General features: G+C 39.6%; 1 long non-coding RNA gene across 2 annotated transcripts; it reads right to left on the reverse strand.

Moving 5' to 3' along the window:
• Positions 1 to 234: 234 nt before the first annotated feature.
• On the reverse strand, positions 235 to 7377 carry LOC139570190 (uncharacterized). 2 transcript variants are annotated; one of them, XR_011674025.1, is made up of 4 exons: positions 1652 to 7377; positions 1350 to 1456; positions 839 to 911; positions 235 to 632 (listed from the first exon to the last, which is right to left on the reverse strand). It is a non-coding gene; the product is annotated as an uncharacterized lncRNA (long non-coding RNA). The 2 variants fall into 2 exon arrangements; XR_011674024.1 differs by having other exon boundaries at positions 1350 to 6203.
• Positions 7378 to 9069: the final 1692 nt, after the last annotated feature.

Below are 9069 nucleotides of genomic sequence, written 5' to 3' on the forward strand. Positions count from 1 at the left end.
CTGTGTCTGCATGTATGTATTACAATTATACTATTCAACAGTGTTTACCACTCCTGCTCCTGGGACATCAATGATTACATATTGTAACTATGAAATAGACTAGAAACATGATTTAAGTAAAGGTTGATTTGTAATTCATATATACAGAAAAAAAACGATGCATATCTAACTCCCTTTATGTGCATTAATCTAAGAACACAGGATAGTATTTGAGATACTTAATTTCAACCAGTGGAGAATGTGAAACACTTTATTGAAAGAGGTTCGTTATCCAGGTGTTATAAATAATTAATACATGCATTATAATTATGATAATTGTAATATTATATTATAAATACAAGTTCAATCTGTACTTCAATGCACATATGGTGTGCATTATAAAACGAGGAAGAAAGACAAGGTGGGGAGAGAGGTGTAGAAGACAGAAAGGAAAAGAGGTAAGAACAGAGGCAGACAGCATATGATTAATGAACTATAGTGCTACCCTAATATTCTCTCAGTTCATCACAATTACAGTGTCTCTAGCGGTGTCTCCTAACCAGCCTTGGGCCCCCAGTTGGCCCGAAGGTTATCTTAAGAGCGGGTGAGGTGGCAATGACGGGACTGGCTTCCTCTCTCACATTAAAACCTACCTGCAGACGAGAGACAGATGGTTAGAGAGAGAGCATGATCAAGCCTTGTTTTATTTATTTTAACATGGTCGGTCAGTCATAATAAGGTGAAATGCAAAAATTACCTTGGATCATTAACTCTGGGACTACTACATCTCTATCTGTATTTCAATGTAAAGCATCTCTTTAATAATACTTCCTGTTGACCCAACCAAGTGACCTCTCACCTATGATTATGCTGTGCCCTCTGTGTCAGCCAGTTCAGATGCGGGAGGGGTCCACCAACACAGCTGATATAACCTAGAGAATTTAGGGAGAAGGGGGAGAAGGATGAACTGAAGGAGAGCGACTGTTATTGTGTGTGGTCTCACCTGGTGGCTACAGAGTACTTCGTGCTGAAAAGCAGACACATAAGGAGAAACAATAGAAGATAATAACATTAGACATAAGGCAAAAACAAAGATGTGCCTAGGTGTTTGGAGCATTCCGATATGTCACAGTTGGTGAGGTGTCAGGTTCGCCTCTGTACTTAAAGGGTGATTATTCCAATTCTCTGTGAAATGCTGCAGATCTGCCTGCAGACGAGGTAGGACCACATATCCCACACAGAAGAGGTGGATAGAATTCGACAGGTCAAGGTATCCTTCTTCCTCCAAACTGTGCATGTGAGACAGGTTCTATGTACAACAAGTCAGACAGAGAGGAAGAGAGAAAAAGAACACAGAACAGTTTAATTACCTCTGGTTATGGACACTTTTGCCAGCAATAAAGCTTCCACGGCCTGTTCCTCGGACAGTGAACATCTGGCAATATCTACATTTTCGACCCCTTGATCAGCTCGCACTCTGAAAGTAAAGGAAATTGATATTTTTTTGGAGCTGTGAATACAATAACTGAGTTATGACCGTTCAATCTAAAGCAGCAGATGTCATTTTCAGGATACGTCAATACAGCACAGAAAGCTTAACACCAGACTGGTATTGTGGTTGTTCATTAGGTGATGGGAAATATGCAATATGTATACAAAATAACATACTAACCTTCCTTGAAAATCCATTTATACCGCCAAAGAGGACAATGTTGTATCTTGGGGAAAAGCATTGGAATTAAAAGTGAAATGTTTAACCTATTAACCTGCTTCATTATTTATCTATTACCAGTTGATGATGAACAACTCTGATTTCATACATCATTGAAAATTTGTCTACGAATTTGATGGAGACATTATACATCTTAGTACCTTATCAATTTATGATTTGTATCAATGTGGACGAGAGACAGGGGAGCAGGAACTGAGTATTTTTGCCGAGCAATGCAACGAAGCTGGATCATTCTGGCAATGATACCTGCACCATCTACACGCTGCAAAGACTCCCTACCTCTTCGCCATTGTACACGATGGCCCATTGCTTGGAGACTTCCTTTGACCATTCTAAAGCCCGCATGGGGCATCCTTGCCTTAATGGCCTTGACTTTCTGGTCTTCATCTGGCATATCAGAATAGCATTCCCTGACAGACATATTGTGTTCTTTCATGCTTCTGTAAAAAAAGCTAACCGTTACACTGTCATGAAATATAATTATACATCGACTATGAAACAAATAGGACATGGCCTGCTTATGAGTTGCCATGAAAGAAAGTTAGATGAATTCAACTAAATGTTTTTGGTTAGCTTGAGAATAATAATTGCATGATTTATCATTCTACGGTATGTATGTATGTATCTATGTATATAGTATTAAATCAAATCAAATCAAATTTATTTGTCACATACACATGCTTAGCAGATGTTAATGCGAGTGTAGCGAAATGCTTGTGCTTCTAGTTCCGACAATGCAGTAATAACCAACGAGTAATCTAACCTAACAATTCCACAACTACTACCTTATACACACAAGTGTAAAGGGATAAAGAATATGTACATGAAGATATATGAATGAGTGATGGTACAGAACGGCATAGGCAAGATGCAGTAGATGGTATTGAGTACAGTATATACATATGAGATGAGTAATGTAGGGTATGTAAACATAAAAGTGGCACAGTTTAAAGTGGCTAGTGATACATGTATTACATAAAGATGGCAGTGGTAGAATGTTAGAATGTTATGAACCGACACTGAATCGTAGGAGCTAACTACTAGTTATGTAACTTTAGAAGTTGGACAGAAGAATGCCCAGTGCTGCTCACCTGAGATGCCAACATCACATAGTCCTTTGTAGGTGTCCGCTATGACTTCCTTTGTGTCGGAAAGAAAGGGTGAACACTATTGGTTGTAGCCAAACTGACACTCAAAAAATGGCTAAAATGGAGGGTGGTTGATAGCAAAATTAAATTAGAGTGTTGTTTTCAAATACAATTTTTTTTGTCAAAATATTTGGGGGGTATAAAATGCAAGTTTTGCGCTCTATTACAAAATATTTGATAGCAAAAAAAATTGTTTTACTTTGAAGCCTCAGTTTTGCTTTCAGAACAAATATTTTCGATTGAAAATAAATAAGTTGCTTTCAGAAAAATTATTTTTGATTGAAAATAAAACCCTTTTTCTCCCGACAAAAAGACATCCATTTGTTGCAAGTTGGGGAGGGGGGCTAATAGCTGAACAATAGACTATTCAACCTTTACTAAAGAATAGTCTAATAGCCAAGCTAGGTGGGGAATTAGAGCACTGATTATACTTTTGGGTCCCAATGCACTACAGTGTCTCTAACTGACAATGAATGGGCAATATAAACCAAATAATAAACTGATAATTGTGGACGACTTCAAATGAAACAAGCAAGGAGCAGCTTTCGAACTCTCAACCTTCTTGCACGAAGTCCAGCGCACTATCGACTATGCACAAAAAGCATGCTCAAGCTGCAGAATCAATATAGCGCATCCTCGCAGTAGCTTGCTACTCAATGTAATGAAGTAATGACTTTTCAAATAAGTTACCAAATAAGAACCACGTAGCATATCATTACAGCAGTTTGTACGGGTATGTTAGCTATCTACCTAATGCTAGTAGTTATACATCAAACTTGCCAGTATATTAAGTATAGGCTATCTAGCTACCCAATGTTTATTGACTTGATTATTCCTGTCCTTCTTAGCTTAGCTTAATGGTATAGTCGTTGTGCATTCTCAATGGAAATTCGGGTGCTTTCGTAAATTCGCTCTGGCTATCGACGCCGATTTCAGAGCACTCTTGTCTGAGTGTACCAGAGCGGAGAATAATGAATTTATAAGCGCTCAAAACACATTGAATATGGCCGGTGTCAGTAAACGTCGGCAAAAAAGCATATTTAAATTGTTTCCAGCAGCACAGTTACAGTCATCAACGCTCTGGTTAACAAGAAAACTGCCTAACCAGCTCTGCTAGGGTGAGTAAAATGGTCAGAGTGGTCTCATTTGTGTCTGGAAGTAGCTAGCAAGCTAGCCAACGTTAGCTTGGGTGTTTGACTGCCGTTGTAAGGCCAGAACGCTCAAATCAACCCTACTCCTCGGCCCGAACGTCCAGCACTCCGAGAGCGAAACCGTCTGAATTTACCCAGAGGGTTTTTCATTTCTCATGGAATAGAAATACCATAATATGAATCAAATTAATTAAGCAAGTACCAGTCAAAGGTTTGGACACACCTACTCATTCCAGGATTTGTCTTTATTTTTACTATTTTCTACATTGTAGAATAATAGTGAAGACATCACAACTATGAAATAGCACATGTGGAATCAGTTAAGAACAAATTCTTATTTACAAGGACAGCCCACTCCTTCCTCCCTGTCGGGGGATTGAACCCCGGTATCCCGTCTGCACGACACAGGGATTCTTTAGTTAAATAGCCCAGTACTGTACTGCCGACGGTCACGTTGTACAACGCCATATTTTCCGTCCCATCCTAACAGAAACCAAGCGGGTTTTTCATGTGTCATGGAATAGAAACACCATAATATTAATCAAATCAATTAAGCAAGTACCAGTCAAAAGTTTGGACACACCTACTCATTCCAGGATTTTTCTATATTTTTACTATTTTCTACATTGTAGAATAATAGTGAAGATGTCACAACTATGAAGTAACACATATGGAATCAGTTAAGAACAAATTCTTATTTACAAGGACTGCCTACTCCTTCCTCCCCGTCGTGGAATTGAACCCCGGTCTTCAGCGTGCCCTTCCCATCTCTGGTAAATGCCAATATGGAAGACTATCGAATGCTTCTCAAAGATGCCCTCTGGTGGTCAAACTAGCACTAACTTGCATTAACAGAAGAAATGTCTGACAATTAAATGACGTGCCACAGAATGCTCCGGCAGCCGGCAAGGTGTGCCGCAGTATGACGCAACTTTTAAAGGAGGAACCACTGTACAAGCTGGTGGCGCTCAAGTACAGGCAGGTCACCCGTGGTACAAGTCAGTATTCGACGTCTGTCCATGTCTGAGGACATCGGGAGGTGCCATGGAAACGTCCACTAGGGGCAACAGTGAGCTCTGTTACCTTAGGTTTCGGCTTTGCTAGGATGTTGTGGACGAGGCTGGCGGACGGAATCTGCCTCTGATTCCAAAGGTTGCATATTTGAATCCAGCGATAGAAAGTTGTTTTGGATATTTTTGTTTTAAACCTATCCCTAACCTTAACTAACTCTTACCTTAACCATTCGGAGTTAATGCCTAACCTTAAGAATTCTGGTTGAATGCCTAAACTCAACCCTAACCTTAGAAATTCAGAGTAAATGCCTAAACTTAACTTTAAACAATTAAACACATTTGGATTAACTTTGAAATTGGACATTTCTGAAACATGGATGAACGTCTAATTCTGATGTAAGACTGTGAGAGCTTGAAGCTCAAATGAGGGTGATGATGATGACGACAATGATGACGATCACCATCGTCAACATCTTCATTATTGCCCCATTTTTGCAGATTCCTGGTAAATGTCTGAGTTCACTGAAACTACATAACTGTATGTAGAGAAACAGACAGACATTGCCTTGACATGTAACACCTTTGTTCCATACTAATGGGCCCATTTGAACAGAAGATAAAACTATATTTCCCTGAACAAAAATACAACAGTGAATGTTCACATTTGGACACAAAGAGGGCAATTGGCTTCTTCTTGGAATTCATTTTGTCAACTCATATCGGTGTCACAATATAGTAAGTACTGCTGCTTGTACTGTAGCTACCAACCAACCTTGATCTACGCAGTGAAGAAGGACAGGACAGAGTGTTTAAGGGGATAGGAGAGAGGAAGTTATAAAGGACAACCAGGGTTAGGTAGGTTACTTTCTAAATGTAATCCATTACAGTTACTAGTTACCTGTCCAAAATTGTAAAAAGTGACTTTTGGATTACCCAAACTCAGTAAAATAATTACATTCAGTTACTTTTAGATTACTTTCCCCTTAAGAGGCAAAAATTTACAGTACCAGTCAAAAGTTTGGACACACCTACTCATTCAAGGGTTTTTCTTTATTTTTAATATTTTCTACGTTGTAGAATAATAGTGAAGACATCAAAACTATGAAATTACACACATGGAATGATGTCATAACCAAAAAAGTGTTTAACAAATCTAAATATATTTAATATTTGAGATTCTTCAAAGTAGCCACCCTTTGCCTTGATGACAGATTTGCACACACTTGCCATTCTCTCAATCAGCTTCATGAGGTAGTCACCTGGAATGCATTTCAATTAACAGGTATGCCTTCTTAATTTGTGGAATTTCTTTCCTTCTTAATGTGTTAAAGCCAATCAGTTGTGTTGTGACAAGGTAGGGGTGGTATACAGAAGATATCCCTATTTGGTAAAAGACCAAGTCTATATTATGGCAAGAACAGCTCAAATAAGCAAAGAGAAATTACAATCCAACATTACTTTAAGACATGAAGGTCAGTCAACCTGCAAAATTTCAAGTACGTTGAAAGTTTCTTCAAGTGCAGTCGCAAAAACCATCAAGGGTTATGATGAAACTGGCTCTCATGAGGACCTCCACAGGAAAGGAAGACCCAGAGTTACCTCTGCTGCAGAGGATAAGTTCACTAGAGTGAACTGCACCTCAGATTGCAGCCCAAAATAAATGCTTCACAGAGTTCAAGTAACAGACACATCTCAACATCAACTGTTCAGAGGAGAATGTGTGAATCAGGCATTCATGGTCTAATTGCTGCAAAGAAACCACTACTAAAGGACACCAATAAGAAGAAGAGACTTGCTTGGGCCAAGAATTACGAGCAATGGACATTAGACCGGTGGAAATCTGTCCTTTGGTCTGATGAGTCCAAATTTGAGATTTGGGGTTCCAACTACTGTGTCTTCGTGAGACACAGAGTAGGTGAACAGATTATCCCTGCATGTGTAGTTCCCAGTGTGAAGCATGGAGGAGGAGGTTTGATGGTGTGGGGGTGCTTTGCTGGTTGGTGACACTGTCTGTGATTTATTTAGAATTCAAGGCCCACCATCATGGCTACCACAGCATTCTGCAGTGAAACACCAGCCCATTTGGTTTGCGCTTAGTGGGACTGTCATTTGTTTTTCAACAGGACATTTACCCAACACACCTCCAGGCTGTGTAAGGGCTGTTTGACCAAGAAGGGATGGAGTGCTGCATCAGATGACCTGGCCTCCACAATCACCCGACCTCAACCCAATTGAGATGGTTTGGGATGAGTTGGACCGCAGAGTGAAGGAAAAGCAGCCAACAAGTGCTCAGCATATGTGGGAACTCCTTCAAGACTGTTGAAAATGCATTCCAGATGAAGCTGGTTGAGAGAATGCTTTTTGGTTGAAGAGGGTGCACAGCTGTCATCAAGGCAAAGGGTGGCTACTTTAAAGAATCTCAAATATAAAATATATTTTGATTTGTTTAACATTTTTTTGGTTACTAGATGATTCCATATGTGTTATTTCAAAGTTTTGATATGTCCAAACTTTTGACTGGTACTGTAGGTAAACAAGTATCATTTTGAATAATATAAGGGAAAAAAAGTTGCTCAAATTGCACTTGAAGCAGATTCTATGATCATAGCATACTTCATGCCATTGAAATCAGCTAATTTGAATAATGCAGTGTATAACCATTGTCTTGTCATTTTTTCCCTGTCATTACTCTTTGCAAATTGCATCAGTGAGCGCAGTGACGTCAACACATGGATACTCATAACACATGATGTAATGGATGACATTGTATGCAGGTGATCCTATTCAATAAACAAGAGCAGTCACCACTGTCAGAATTATGCAATGACATGAACAATTATGTTTTCTATCCAATGAACAGCACTACAATGTACAAAACCACTGTCATGCACAGAGTAACTACAGCAAGATTGGTCTCTATTTTTACGATGACTCATATCTTGACATTCTAAATCTTCACTTCCTAGTTATTTTTGGGATGTGACGTGAGGTCACCTCGGGAAAACACCACCATGGGAATCATGACGTCCTCACTGTCACTATAACAAACATAGTGACCACCACTTAGGAAACCCCTTATAGAAACCTTTAGACAACTCTAGACACAGCCAGCGTTCCTCTTCACACGGTCCAGTTATTTGGGTGTTTACACTGAAACTGAGTCTGACAATTGGCCAGTGTTGTGCATTTTAGCACAGACCAACTCTGTCAGTGTCATAAGGCCCCATGCCAAATAAACCAAATTTACCGTCTTCCTTCACTGACATAGTCAATACGTTAGAATCTACCTTACATACATGGTCTCACATAGCGTATTTCTGTTTAGTGCACAGAAACATCCATGCTCAAGGCCAAGTCACAGCTTGTGTCTGGTCTGCACCAGAAGAAGAGAAGACTTTTAAGCAATAAGACACGAGGGGGTGTGCTATATGGCCAATATTCCACGACTAAGGGCTATTCTTACGCACAACGCAACACGGAGTGCCTGGATACATCCCTTAGCCGTGGTATATTGGCCATATACCACAAACCCCTGAGGTGCCTTATTGCTATTATAAACTGATTACCAACGTAATTAGAGCAGTAAAAATACATGCTTTGTCATACCCGTGGTATACAGTCTGATATACCATGGCTGTCAGCCAATAGCATTCAGGTCTTAAACCACCCAGTTTATAATGAAGAATAACCCGCTGATCAAAATAACAAATGTGTCTCGAACTGGCAGAGTCCTCTGTTGACTGTTGACATTAACACATACCAAAGGAGGTTACTGTATCACAAAGGGTATCTGTTGTTCATCACCCTTACAGCCATGCACAGTAATTTACTGTTACAAGCCTGTGAACTCATCAGAGCGTACTGATGTGAAAAATTAAGTTAGCAAACTCACTTCAAAGACTTCAAACAATAACAACAGAAGTTGCTCCTATGAATACATAATGAGAGAGATCAAGACACACCCGGACTGTCACGTGGACTGTCACCTGTCTGTGCAGACTAAGATATACTTAACAAAAATATAAATGCAGCATGTAAAGTCCCAT

The sequence above is a fragment of the Salvelinus alpinus genome, chromosome 3 (assembly GCF_045679555.1).
Source record: "Salvelinus alpinus chromosome 3, SLU_Salpinus.1, whole genome shotgun sequence".
Classification (NCBI taxonomy): domain Eukaryota; kingdom Metazoa; phylum Chordata; class Actinopteri; order Salmoniformes; family Salmonidae; genus Salvelinus; species Salvelinus alpinus.